The sequence below is a fragment of the Mesoplodon bidens genome (assembly GCF_964165515.1).
Source record: "Mesoplodon bidens genome assembly, chromosome: 12".
NCBI lineage: Eukaryota > Metazoa > Chordata > Mammalia > Artiodactyla > Ziphiidae > Mesoplodon > Mesoplodon bidens.
In genome coordinates this window covers 49,358,304-49,372,953 of record NC_138168.1, presented here as the reverse complement: position 1 = coordinate 49,372,953, position 14,650 = coordinate 49,358,304, and positions in this window count along the sequence as shown.

Sequence of the window (14,650 nt, the reverse complement as noted above, 5' to 3'; positions counted from 1 at the left end):
TTGGCCATCCAAGGGGGTTAGGCATCCTGAATGAAAGACTAAAGAGTTAGGCAACCAGAGGTCAAACATGTAGCAAGGATAAATATTTCCTTAGAAAAGTTAACCCGTGTTCTTCTGACTCATTTATCAACTCTGAAAGGTATTGAGAGGCTATGGTTAGGGGCATGGGATTTGGCTGAAAATTTTCCCAGCCTCAAATAAACCTTTCAACCATAGAAAGAAGTTTTGTTTAAACTTTGTAGAAATTCCAGCAGCAAGCAATTCTTGAAAATCAACCAGAGCACATTTCTCAGGTTTGATATTACATGGAGCCTGGATAAAATCATGTCAAGGCAGCATTGATCAGAACTTGTGAACTAGGTTAATTTTAGGTTAGTGATTTCTATAGTCTCTTAGTCCTCAGGTTGCCATGAGTTCAACCACAGAGTCACCACCCTCTGTGGCCATTTAGACTATTGCCTTTCTTTTCAGAGTATGCATTGCATTTTCCAGTGTGAAAAAGGCCACAACGCTTTTTAGGTAGGCTTCTAAGCACAGAAATAGTTGAAATATATATAAGCCACAACTCCCATTGCCTCTGCTAGGATTACTTAATTGTAAAATAAATTACCCCCAAACTAAGTGGTGTAAAACAACCATTTATTATGATCATGGATTTTGCATGTCAAGAATTTGGACTGGGTACAAGGATAGCTTCTTTTTCTGTTCCAGAGTCCTGGGGTCTTAACTGAAAGACCCCAAAGACGGGGGGGAAGTTATCCAAAGGTGTGTGTGCATGCGACAGAGAGACAGAGACAGAGAGAGACAGGCACAGACAGAAAGAGAACTCCAGGCAGTTGCCATGAATCTTTAAGACTTGGACTTAGAGTTACACAGTATCTCTTTTGCCCTATTCTCTTTATCACAAAGTCACAAGGTCTGCACAGAATCAAGAGAAGGGGAAATAGATTCCAACTCACCATAGGGAGTGGCATGTTCCTGGAGGAGCATATGGGTCCAGAAATATTGCTGTGGCCCCTTTAGAAAAATAGAATTGCCATATCCTATTTCAAAATAAATTGAAGGAGGAAAATTATACTGGATATGTGTGTGCACCTCCTTGTGTGTATATGATAATGTGTGTGAGTGGGTGATGATATCCCACTGTATTAATACTAAGCTTATTCTAATGTCAAGTTAAGGACAAAGACACATAACTCAGGTGGTTTCTCTTCTGCAAAGTTGTAAACTCTGATGGTAACTAAGTTTATTGCCCTTCTCTAGTTGGAAATCTTTCACAAAGTTTTCTGTTCTTGCTGTGGTATTTGCTTAAGTATACTGTGGATTATTGTGGTCAGAAACATATTTGTATATACTGAGGAATCTGCATTTGCTATTCTAAGGAAAATATTTTTCCACATGTGCATTGGGGGGACAAAATCCTCAAAGGAGAGTCGGCAGAGCTGCTGGCATTTTGCCTTTCAATATACATGTCACTCACCAGCCTCCATTGACAGCACTTTCCAACCTTTATTTCATCCTTACTAGAAAAGAGGAAGGTAATAAATTGTATTACTGATATTCAGTGCAGACCAAGAATTGTGCCAGGCACAGCTTTAGGTATTTTTGCAAAGGCTATTATATTGAATATATTCTTTGTTTTTAGTTTTTATTTATTATTTTTTTAATTTTTAAAAATTTTCATTGGAGTATAGTTGATTTACAATGTTATGTTACTTTCAGTTGTACAGCAAAGTGAACCAGTTATACATATACATATATCCACACTTTTAGATTCTTTTCCCGTATAGGCCATTACAGAATATTGACTAGAGTTACCTGTGCTGTACAGTAGGTCCTTATTATTTACCTATCTTATATATAGTAGTGTGTGTATGTCAATCCCAATATCCCAATTTCTTGCTCCCCCACCTTATCCCCTGGTAACCATAAGTTGGTTTTCTACATCTTTGACTCTACTTCTGTTTTGTAAATACGTTCATTTTTACCCTTTTTTTAGATTCCACATATAAGTGATATCATATGATATTTGTCTTTCTCTGTCTGACTTACTTCACTCAGTAGGACAATCTCTGGGTCCATCCATGTTGCTGCAAATGGCATTATTTTGTTCTTTTTGATGGCTGAGTAATATTCCATTTTATATATGTACCACATCTTTATCCATTCCTCTGTTAATGGACATTTAGGTTGCTTCCATGTCGTGGCTATTGTAAATAGTGCTGTAAAGAACATAAATATATTCTTAATCAAAGAATTATGTATAGCTGGCAACTCTAACTGCTAGTGTGGGACACCTTAATTTACATGCTTAAAGGACCCAGGGAGATGACTTAAGTGTGTGAATCTGACCAAGTGGTACAGAGCGAGTGATGGCATCTGCTACGTAGCCCCCGGGAGGGGTTAGGAACACTTAAGGTATTCAGTGCAACTGAAAAACAAATGAAAAATAAGACACGGATCATGCCAAACATAAGGCAGGCGATGCTGGATTTGACCTACTGGCTGTTAATGTGTAACCCCTAAGTCTAGGGAGAATTGAATGCCTTGCTTCCCCAGCCCGAATTCTCAAAAGGAGAGGGTTTAACTTGGGACAGTGTTCTTGGGATAAGGGGAAGGTGGAATGCTGAACTTTGAAAGGGAACCTTAGAGGCCTTGTAGATTCTCAAGTGGGAGTGGTAGAGACATTATAAATAACATTGCATGAGGCAGCTCTCTCTCCCTATGTCATCTGAGTGGTAAGAATTCAAGAAGACCAGGGTAGGGCCTACTGGAGAGGAGGCTCACTCAGTTCCATTGCTAGTGCAGGCCTTAAAATAAAGTAGTCCTGGGGCTTCCCTGGTGGCGCAGTGGTTGAGAGTCCACTTGCCGATGCAAGGGACACGGGTTTGTGCCCCGGTTCGGGAAGATCCCACGTGCCACGGAGCGGCTGGGCCCGTGAGCCATGGTCGCTGAGCCTGAGCGTCCGCAGCCTGTGCTCTGCAACGGGAGAAGCCACAACAGTGAGAGGGCCATGTATCGCGAATGAATGAATGAATGAATGAATGAATAAAGAAAGAAAGAAAGAAAGAAAGAAAGAAAGAAAGAAAGAAAGAAGAAAGAAAGAAAGAAAGAAAGAAAGAAAGAAAGAAAGAAAGAAAGAAAGAAAGAAAGAAAGAAAGAAAGAAAGAAAGAAAGAAAGAAAAGAAAGAAGTCCTGAAAATCTAGCTTGGTTCAGAGGAGTTGAGACTAGAAAAGGCATTTGGGTTGAAGCCCTACATAGTAGGACACAGTGATTTTAATATAAAAAATAAAAATAAAAAGGTTAAGTGTACATTATGGGCAAACAGGGAGAGCCCACAGAAGTTAGACTTCTAGAATGAAGGCATCTTTCATTGTAATTGCCTATCATTATCTTCCTGCTTTAAAGTAGATATTCACTAAAGCTTCCACCTAGGTAACTGTTTTGGGGTAAAAATCATCCTAGCTCTCAGTTCATTTTGTAGAGCAGGACAAAGCCATGCCCTGAGTTTATCAAATGATAGAGACTACCCTCCTGATGGTATTAAACTTTCCCCCAGCTTGATGAAACTTTAGACAGATTTATTCCTGACTCTAGGCCCCTAACTTCCCTTTTCTTAGAACATTTTCTATAGAAAGCTTGTAATTGCGAATTCTTTCTCTGCCCATTTGGGATATACGTAAATCTTTTTAAAAACCTCTTGCCAGGTTTATAACTGAAAACGCCTTTCTCAAGGACCTGGGAGCCATCTCTTTGAAATGTAATCATATAGCATCCCTGTCTCCTGGGAGGGTAGGAATCTAACTTCAGTGGACACCAATTAGCAAATACAGGTGGTCTAACCACAGAGAAAAATATTTGCAAATTCAGGAAATAACTCAATGTGCTCATCACATCCCATTGATCAACCTCTCGCTAGTTTTGTCCAGTACTTTTCCACTAGTTCATCACAACCTTTAAAAGCACTCTTAGCCTTTGTTCCAGTGGAGTTAAATTCTGATTTAGTTCTGATCTCTCTCCCCTATTGCAATAGATTTGAATAAAATCTTCCTTGCCTGTTTAGTTTCTCCCAGGGCAATTTTTGCATTGACCCTACTCTGGATACAGCCTTCTCTATTTGCATTGTCTGGGATCTGAGTGATTCACTGAAGAACCAGCATCTCTTTTTCTTCCTCCTTCCTTCTTGGTTCCTTGCTTCTTTCTTTTTTCTTCCTCCTTCCAGGCTCTACAATTGTTTTCCAGAGCCAGTCACTATAGGTTTATGCTATAAAAATATCAACATATAATAATAGTGAAAAGCAATTTGCTTTATACATAATTTGAGATAACAATGAGGAATCATAGGTTAAACACGTCTAGACTGATGATCTTGCTCTGCTAACTTAAAAAATATACTGTGCTTATCTCAGAAAATTGTTATACTCTTAAAATGACTTCAAATCATACAAAGTAATGGGACTTTATACAGAGAGAGTCAAATAGGACATAAAGATTTTGAAGCAAACTACTTAAAAGAAGAAGAGAGGTCAGCTGTGCGGAGATTTGCTTTTTCTAGCTTATTCTGAGCGAACTGTTCTGGCAACACTCACCTGGCCTCAAACAATCCCAGTTTCAGCCTTTGCCAACTTGTGGAAGAATGTTTACATCTGCCCTTGCCTGGCTTCAAGGTTCTGCTGTGGGGAGTTCTGTGCTGCTGGGAAATAAATGTTCCTCCTACTAATTATAGGTCCAACTCTCTTCCTCCCACTTCAAGTGTAAATTACCTCATCATAAAGAGTTCCTTTTAAAACAGGATGTAATTCCCTGCCACCAACAACTGCTTCACAGCACTCCAGGCAAGTCCCAAAATTGTTTGCAAAGTCTGTATCCTCCAAAGAGAAGAAAGGAAACAAGAGAACCATGGAAAAATGCAACAAGGAATCAAAATAAACGCACCAAAATCCATAATCTCCTGCCAATATTTTAGAAAGAAACTTTACAAGCTTTTGGAACATTGCCATATCTGAGTTTCACAGGAATTCTAATTGTCCAGAATAAAATAAAGTACACCTTAGAGCAAAAACAAATGCCTATGCTCATATGAAGACTACTCAACTGCATTACACACTTATGGAATACACTTTTTAAAGAAAGTGTTCTTATTAGTAAATAGAAATAAAATTTTTATGAGAGCTAATCTAGTTAAGTATCAAAATTTGGAAATATATTCTGGTAAGTGTACTGAATCAGCCCATCTTTACCCTGAGTAGAACAGGGTAAAATACTTTTGAGTAGTTTTTTCCAGAATTATATGATTATGAACATGTTGTAAGTTATAATGTATTGGTGAAGTATCCACCAGAACTTCTGGGCTCTAATAGTCACTTGAAATAAATGGACAGAAAAGAAAGTGAGCCAGAAGAATTACTGTGATAAAATGATCAAAATTTGATTCATAGAATTTCTTCTTTTGTAACAAACAAAAATAAAAAATTAGTAGAATCAAGTAATATTTATTTTTTACTAAGGACAATATGACATATAGAACAATAGCAACCATACCAAAACTACTGGACAGTTCAGGAATGCTGTTTCTGTGGGCAATTTATAACTGTGAGTACTTGGGTGTGGTGATTTTCTGTTTCCTGGTTTTCAGGGTTGTGGCACTCTGTCTTTTTAAAGACAGAGTTTCTCATAATAATAAAGTTATGTCAAACAGAATTTTTATAAATAATTATTTTAATAGATTTTGGGGAAAATATCATTAGATATGGTATGGAATAGTTGAATAAATGCAGTTGCATACTTAGGAAGCACTACTCTAAATCAGAGAGATTACAAGTCCAGTCCTTGGACCAGTAGCATTGCATCATGAGGGAATTTAGAAATGCAGATTCTGGGCTCCACCCAGACTTACTGAATCAGACACTCTGGAGGTGCAGCCCCGGATCTGTGTTTTAACAAATCCCCAAGTGATTCTCTGAGGTGCACTAAGGTTTGAGAACCACTGTCTAAAAGAGGGCCGACTTGGGATAAAGTAAAGAGGAGGTTCCCAGGCAGGGATACCTTGTGAGAACTCAGTAATAAAGGGATGGGTAGCATGGATTTGGACACTGCCAGCAGACAAAAATTGGTACTTGAGAAGTCTATATAGGTCTACATTTTAAAACTACTATCTGGAAATTTTCCTATTAAGCCCTAAAATGATGCTGTTGTTTTCCTACATTTATCATCACATATTTTGGAGCTCGTTATGTATTCTGTGGAGTTTAAAAAACCAATTGATTTATATGGAAGAAAATTCTGTACTTGAGAACCAAAAGAAGCTACCTATTAATTCTGTCTATAAAACTCTGCATTTTCTTTTCCATTCTAAAAATAGCTTCTGATAAAAAGAGAAACAGTTTACTTTCCTGACAGTCATTCCCCCTGGATACAAGGGATTCAGTAGGACACAAATATAAAATTTTAGGGCAACTGTATGCTGCAGGGGAAAGTCTTCACATTCTCTTTAGTGAGTAGCAGAAATCATGCCTGTCTGGATGGTATCTAAATTGTAGGATGGTTAAACTATCTTGGCATTGATTTACCCATCCATCCATTTATCTATCTGTTCATTCTTTCATTCTATATTTTTTGAGCATTTCTGTCTTCTCTGCATTGGCATCTATTGTCTTTTTTTTTTTTTTTTCCTTCAGTTTGAGAGGTTCCTGGCTTTTGACATGGTCTGTGATTTTCTTTTGTAACCTAGATATTTTAGGTATTATGTTGTGAGTCTCTGGATGTTATTTACACCTTCCTTTTGAGATGGCATCCTCCAACCTGCTCCAGCAGAGGAAGGAAGAGGGACTGCCTCACTACTTCCAGGCAGGGTTAGAAGTCCAGGTTCCCCATTCAACATCTGTTGACACATGAAGGGAGCTGGGGGTCTTCTTGTCACTGTAGAATGGAGGTGTGGTTTTCAGCTGTCCATTAGAACTCTGCTGATACTTCCTTGGCTGATAGCAGGAGGAATGCCTATAATTCCTCCCCAGGTGGTCTTCACTGACTTCCTGGGCAAAAGAGGGCAGAGGTCAGCCTCATTTTGGCTTGCTGGTTGTAAAAATCCTGACTGTCCTCTAGGCCTTCTCTGACATGTTTCCAGTGGAGAGGGGCCTCTTGTTACTTCCAGGTGAAGGTGAAAGTCCCCATGGGGTCTTCACTGACCTTGTGTTTTGGGCGAGGCCTCCTTATCATCTGTTGGGATTGAAAGTTGTGGCTCACGTCTTTGACACCATCACAGTGAGAGGATAGGCTTGCCTTTTTATAGCCTGGTAGCATGGAAGTCTAGGCTTCCAGCTCAATTGCACTGATGTGGTGGGACACAGTTTTTCTGTGGTGTTTGGCTGGGGTAAAGCAGAGATCGACTAAGTGGTCTATCTTGTTTTGTGCTCCTTCCTGGTCCTGTGGCTAAGAGAAAGCAGACTTTAACTGGGGCTTTTTTTGGCTTGTGCCGCTTGGTGTTTTTGAGTTTCAGCTTCCTTAGCTCCAGGTCATGAGAAGGAAAAAAAAAAAAAAAAAAAAAAAATGCCAGGGGATTCACTACTATGCTATGACTTGAATTCTGAGTTTCATAGCTAGTCTACCTCATTTTTTCTACTGTTCAGAGTTTTGTTGTGCTTGTTCTATCTGTAATGTCCAGGGATTTTTGTTGTACTTAGCTGGAGGAATAGGGAACAGTATAGCTAATCCATCTTCCCAGAAGTGAAAGTCACTACTCTTTCATTTATAAAAATTGTTATTTTTAAAATATTTGATTACACTTACTTAAAAAATCAATTAAGTCTGATTGTAAATTAAAGGTAATGGTACTGCAATTTAAACAATAATATATTTGGCTATGGTTATATGATTTAAAGTCAATAATTTATCTCAGGCTAAAGAATTTTTATATTTATGTGAAGTTAACAGAAACCCAGAACACTTTATTTAGACTTTAAATAATAAGTAAGACTGGGAAATACTGTCATGTCACTTATTTACATGGCAGTATTTTTTAAACAACAACAACAAACTTCCTGGTAAATCTCTACTTATTAGCATATAGTATTGGTGACACACTAGAGAAAATATGGTGAGTTAAATTTCCAGTAGAAAGCCACTAAAATCTTGATCAGAAAATGCCAGAAATGCTTGAATAAGTAGAATATGCTTTTGGAAAATACCAAATTCCAGACTTAGAGTCATATCTTAATATGATTCTACCTAAAGAGGTACTACACCTTCAGCTTGAATCTTAATTATTTCCTTGAAGGAGATAGAGGCAAGGATATGATCATTTATAACTCTGAAAATACTTGTTTAGTTTACTGCATAGCAATTGATAACTACATTCTGTTCATCTTGAACAGTAAAACAAAACAACTAGTTTAAAAGAAAAGGCAAACACCTGAAGTGCTTAAAATAATCAAACTTCTACAAGTAAATACAATTCATCATCAAAATTTATCTTAAATAAATAACTGTATAAATTTGTATGTATACATACATATGTCCAGATTATTTATAAAATAATCAGGTTATTCTTATTCACTTATTTTCATAAATTTTCTCTATTGACTTCCACCTTTTAAAAAGTCCTGTGGATGGATTTGAGATTATGCTTGTGTGGCCAAGTGCCCACTTTGATGAGTAATACGACTCTTACACTCTCAACCAAAGAAAAATATTTCTTTTATTTTATTTATAATTAATTTTTCAACAAAGTTGATGTAAGGTTGTTTATAAAACAACCTTATAGAAAATGATATTTACATGATTTAGGAAGTAGGGGGGCAGGAAAATAAGAATTATTCTAAATAAGATAAAGCTAGTGGTGATATCAGCAGACAGATATCAGTAGACAAAGCATATGGAAACTATGTACTTCATTAGAAACAGACTATAAAATACAGAGAAATACCATCAGTAATATGATTCAAGTGTTCTTAAAACCACAGCTATTCAAAGTACCAATGCTTAAAAGGAATTTCTCCTGTGGTCCATAGTATTGAGCTGAATTATTGTTCTCAGCATCTTCTTTACAAAACTTCCAACATAGATTTATTAGATTTTTTGAAATTAAAAATGTTTATAAAAATGTAATTTTTATTTTAAAAATTACATTTAAAAATTAAAAATGTAAATTAAAAATTAAAATATAAATTTAAAATGTAAATATTAAAATTTAAAATATAAATTAAAATTAAAATTGTAAATATTATTTATTTATTTAAAAATCAAAATGCACGTTACTAATTTTATAAATTGCTTTAAAACAAATGTTAATAAATAATATAGCATTATGTAAGATAATATTATATAACATATATAATTTAAATTGTCAATGCCTTCCTGCAAAGAGCACAAGAGTCATATCTGTAGTTTTACAGACTTGGGTTCATTACCCATTGTAACAAGGGAAAACACATTCCATGGAAAACCATATGGTGTCCCAATAAAAGGGTGTTAGAAAGGGCTTATTGTATGTAGGATTTGGGCAAAGTGATTTGGGGGAACAGTCAAGGAAGTTGAGGTTTCCTCTGAATTGGGGCTGTGAGGAAGCATATTAATTCTATGATCTTGGTTAGTCTTATCTAGAAGGAAGGAAAAACCTGGTGAGATGAAAGCTATAAAGACACCACAGTCACTCATGTTAGTCAGGAGAGAAGGACATTTAGTATTGTGGTTTGCACAGTGACCATGTTTGTGCTGGGGTTTAGACAAGACTAAGAAGCAGTATTGCTTGTTTGTTTGATCTCACTTCATTGCAGTCAGAGTGACCTCATCTGAGGTTAGTGTTCTCTGAGATTATCTGGGTTCAACAGGGCAACACCATGGCCTGCATGATAATGCCGGGCTAGCACCTAACACCAATGTACTACTGCTAGTATGAGGCCAGTTTCTGAACATCAGGATCTACTCTTCTCTTGTTAGCCCTCTCTATATATAATGTTTTCATAATAGCTATGAGTTACATATTCATATTTGCTTAAAAATAAAATTACAGCACGGTGATACATGTAGAAATATAATTTGCTTTTCACTTAATAATATATTACTAAAACATTTCCACATCAACAAATATGGAAACAAAACTTTCTAAATTCTCACTTTTAATGAGAACCTGGTACTTGATCATATGCATGCAACTTGATTTTTTTAACTTATATTTTGATATCTAGCTTGTGAGGTAAACTTTCAAGTGCATTTACTTTTGCTAACTTTCTCTGAGGATAAATTCCTAGAAGTGGAGTTTTCTAGGCCAAAGAGTAGTAATATTTTTTAAGACTTTTAATTCATACAACAAGTTGTCTAAATTATGTCACTTTATACACATATCATCAAAGTATAAGATGGACCTTTTGTTCCTACTACCTCTTCAACACTGATTGTTGTAAGATTTTTAAAAACACATCGTAGATAAGTGATAAAGTTTATCACATAGTTGCTCTAATTTGCTCCAGTAATACTAAGTAGATAGTATTTATTAACTGTGTGCTGGGCATTATGCTAAATCTTTACAAATCTCAGGGAGAGGTGGAAAAAATACACATTTCAGTTGAGTAACGAATGGCTATTATGTGAAAATCAACAATCTCAAATGAAGCCACAGTTGAATCCTACCAAATGAATATTAAAATTTCATTTAAAGAAACAGCTAATTTTAGAATTTTCCTTCATCATTATTTTATTAATTATTAAAAAGTTTAGAAAATAACATTTATTTTCCAGAAGCAGTAATTTCTCAAAACTTTTAGCTGGTACACTGTTCCTATGATCACTAATTACAAGAATGACAAGATGCCCACTTCAGCTAGAATGTTTTACCACTAACCTCTTTTGCACAGTGCAGGATATATTTCTGGAAGAATATTTTTTTAGTGGAATATTTTCTAGAACAAACTTTGTTCTTAAGATTCCCAGCTTAGGAAAAGAAATCCCTTTTTTTTTCAGCTACTGAAAATTGCTGATGGTCTCAAGTAATTACTTAAAAATCAAATTTTTGTTTAAATTTTTAGCTACTATAATGCAAATCTATAAGGAGTGTCTTAAAGCAATCTTGTCAAATTTACTGTTTTAACATTTAATTAATAAACATAAAATATGATTTGAGTATTTCTTTCTTCTCTGAATTTTCTTCTTTTCTTCTTACTCTGTTGTGTCTGGATGTAGATGATTAATCATAGTTTTTATTGTACATGACATTAGAGTTTTTCATAAAAGTTTAAAGTGGCTGAGTTGCTATTTATTCACCCTCAAAAGATGTCAAGAATACCAGATTTCTTGGAAGACTTATAATTTAAATAAAATTTAAGAAATAAGTATTAATTAGAATTCATAAAGTTTAATTTTTAATGTGTTAGTATACAAAAAAATTATAAATATTTAAGAATATGATAAAATCTAATTTTAATTCTGCTGGCATGCCATATTATATAAGTTTGGTAAGCATTTCTTTTTTTTAGGCAATCTAGCTAAAAAATTCTACTAACCATAATTTAGGTAGATAATAGTTCCTTTCTTTTACCTATTTATTCTCTTTCAATCCAGTTTTGTTAGGATAATCTGGAAATTTCTATCTAGTTTACTATCTTCCAATTACTTTTTATAATAAACCTTCTCTTTTTAGAAACACTGACATCTGAATACTCTCTTATAATTGTACTTACAGCAGTTAATCTAATGCAACGCTTTGGTTTCTTTGTTATTTTAATTCTCATTTTTGTTTTTATATTTCTTTTTTCTTGGTTTTGTTTTTTTCAACAAAGACTAGCAAAAGACAAGTACAGTCAATTTTGATGTTTGGAACAAAAGAATATTTCCTTTGGAAGTATAAATATTATCTTTTGGATAGTCTCAGCATATAAACAATAATTAAAGTCATGGGGCTGATGATATCACTCAAGGAAATTGTACATTAAAAAAAGAAAAGTGATCCTAGGGCTGAATACTGTAAAACATTTGAGGGGAAAAAATGCAGAAGAGAAAACCTAACAAATAAGACTAAAGTGGGATTCCTGCTTTTATTTCATAAATTTAATTTTTTTCTGTTTCCTTACCATATGACCAAGATGGGCTTTAATGTTTCCCTCAGATTGACTAAATTTTAGCCAAGCTTCTTCTTGATGGTAGGTCCTTTTTTTTATAGCATTTACTTTAGAAAATTGCAATTGTAAATTGTTTCTTTGCTCCTTGGGATATAAATCTTTTTAATAGTCTCTTGACAGTTTTAAAACCCAGAAATACCTTTCTGGACCTGGGACTCACTTCTCTGAAATGTAATCATTATGGAAGATAGCACCTTTATTTCCCTGTCTCTGTGGGAGCGTAGGAGCCTAGCCTCATGGGTGCCTTGCTCTAAGTTGTAAAACGACCTCTTCTCATGAAGTTATGAGGAACTTTGCTCTTCCTGTGGGTAAGGTCAGTGAACAAACACACATGGCCTCAGATCCCCCATGCCATCTCTTAAAACCACTTCTGCCTTTTGTTTCAACAGGAGCTCAGACTGGCTTCTCTACCCTTTTGCAATAGCCTTGAATAAAATGTCTTCCTTGTTTGTCTAACATTGTCTTATGTAGTTTTTGCTTGACAACTGTGCCTGCCAAAATCTTTTGGTTTGTTGTAGTTTCCTGGACCTCGTTGCTTGATGCCACAGACATTCTTAAATTCTGCTAACTCACAGCAGATAAAAGGACTTGAATGGAGGTTTCTTTGTAGGTTTTAAGACCTCATTAGTGGGACTTCCCTGGTGGCACAGTGGATAAGAATCCGCCTGCCAATGCAGGGAACGCTGGTTCGAGCCCTGTTCCAGGAAGATCCCACATGCTGCAGAGCAACTAAGCCCGTGTGCCACAACCACTGAGCCTGCGCTCTAGAGCCCATGAGCCACAACTACTGAACCCTCACACCTAGAGCCCATGCTCCACAACAAGAGAAGTCACTGCAATGAGAAGCCTGCGCACCTCAACGAAGAGTAGGCCCTGCTTGCCACAACTAGAGAAAGCCCCCACACAGCAACGAAGACCCAACGCAGCCAAAAAGATAAAAATAAAATTAAATCTTAAAAAAAAAAAAAAGACCTCATTAGTTTTCATTCCTTCACCTCCTTCTGGGATTTCTTGGACTACTGCTTTGCCTTCCAACTTGTAAGGTCTGGTCCTACTTGTGAGAAGTATCCTGTGTGCCAGAATTTTGTTTTCTTCTTCAATCTGATTCCATCTGCACTTGAACTGCCAACTTCTTCAAAGTTTCTGGCTTGTTCTCATCTCAGGCTTCCAATCCCAGAAGATGTTATTCTCCAAACTACATTTTCTAGGTGATTTCTTTTCACAGTGAAGAAGTATGAATCATATGTGTCCTCAAGATGCCATCATTTTCCTGGAATTCATCCTGGGAACCAAGAAACCCACTCAAAAAGCAAATAGAAATAATAGACACATTTTAAATTCATGTTTACTTAAATAACTTATATTCCTTCTTTAAAATCAATCTTTACCCCTTTCCTCCCCACTCCACCCCAACTCTAGGGCTCAATATTTTACAACTTTATAGCTTCTTTCTGGGCACCCTTTTCTGCATACAAACTTTTCTTCCTTGACTGATGTTTTGTAAATGATATTCTATTGTCTTCAAGCTTGTCCTCACTGGCTAAGGTAGTGGGGAAGACAGTGCTAAGACTGACTTTGCATCACAGCAACATTATCTTCATCTACATCTTTGGGTGAAACTTTATGGTTCTGCAGGCATGTACTTTCACCGTTTATAGGAGCCATGTTTTAGTAGATTTCCTTCTTGTCTATGTACATAGATATTCTTCTGGACTGTTGAGTGTTTAGAAATCTGAGTGTGGCTGGAAGGCCAATCAAGTGACCTTCTCTTGTTATTTCTGGAGCTTCTGATTTAACAGATTGAAAAATTATTGAGGAAAACAATTCTGAATTACTCGGTAAGCTGTGAACATGTATGCTAATCATGTTTAGACAAATCCTTGCCTTATTACTATTCTATTTTTGTTGCGGTGGTGGGTAAAATAAACATATTAATCGCTCTACATCCTCTGTTTCCTCATCTTTGAAAATGGAAGTCGTTATGATTACCCCTGGTTTGTTATGAGGACTCAATTATGTAATGCGTGAAACTGATAACACTGGTCTTGGAACCTATTATATAATCAATAAATAGTAGCTACTGTGAGTATAATCATAAGGCTATCCATGAGGAAGGGGTAAAAGTAGAGTATTTGTAGAATTTTAACTTCTCTTTTCCTCTCTACAAAGAAGTTTTTTGTTTTGTTTTTAGCTTAGAGTTGAAGTATTTATAAGGAAATATGTAGTCAGAGAGAGGGAGGAACATTTTCTTTTTTTTGTTTGGCCACACAAAGTGGCATGTGGGATCTTAGTTCCCTGACTAGGGATCTAATCCGTGCTCCCTGCTGTGAAAGCACAGAGTCCTAACCACTGGACTTGCAGGGAATTCCCAGAAACATTTTCTTAAATTCTAAGTTTATATGCATTCAAGTTTTAAAAACATCTTTCCTCCAAATAAAGTTAACTGGAAAACTCTATTACTCACGTCTAACTAGAGAAATACTACCATTGCTAATGGCAAATTAATAAGGTAAGTAATAGTTTAGTAGGGGTACTTATGTGG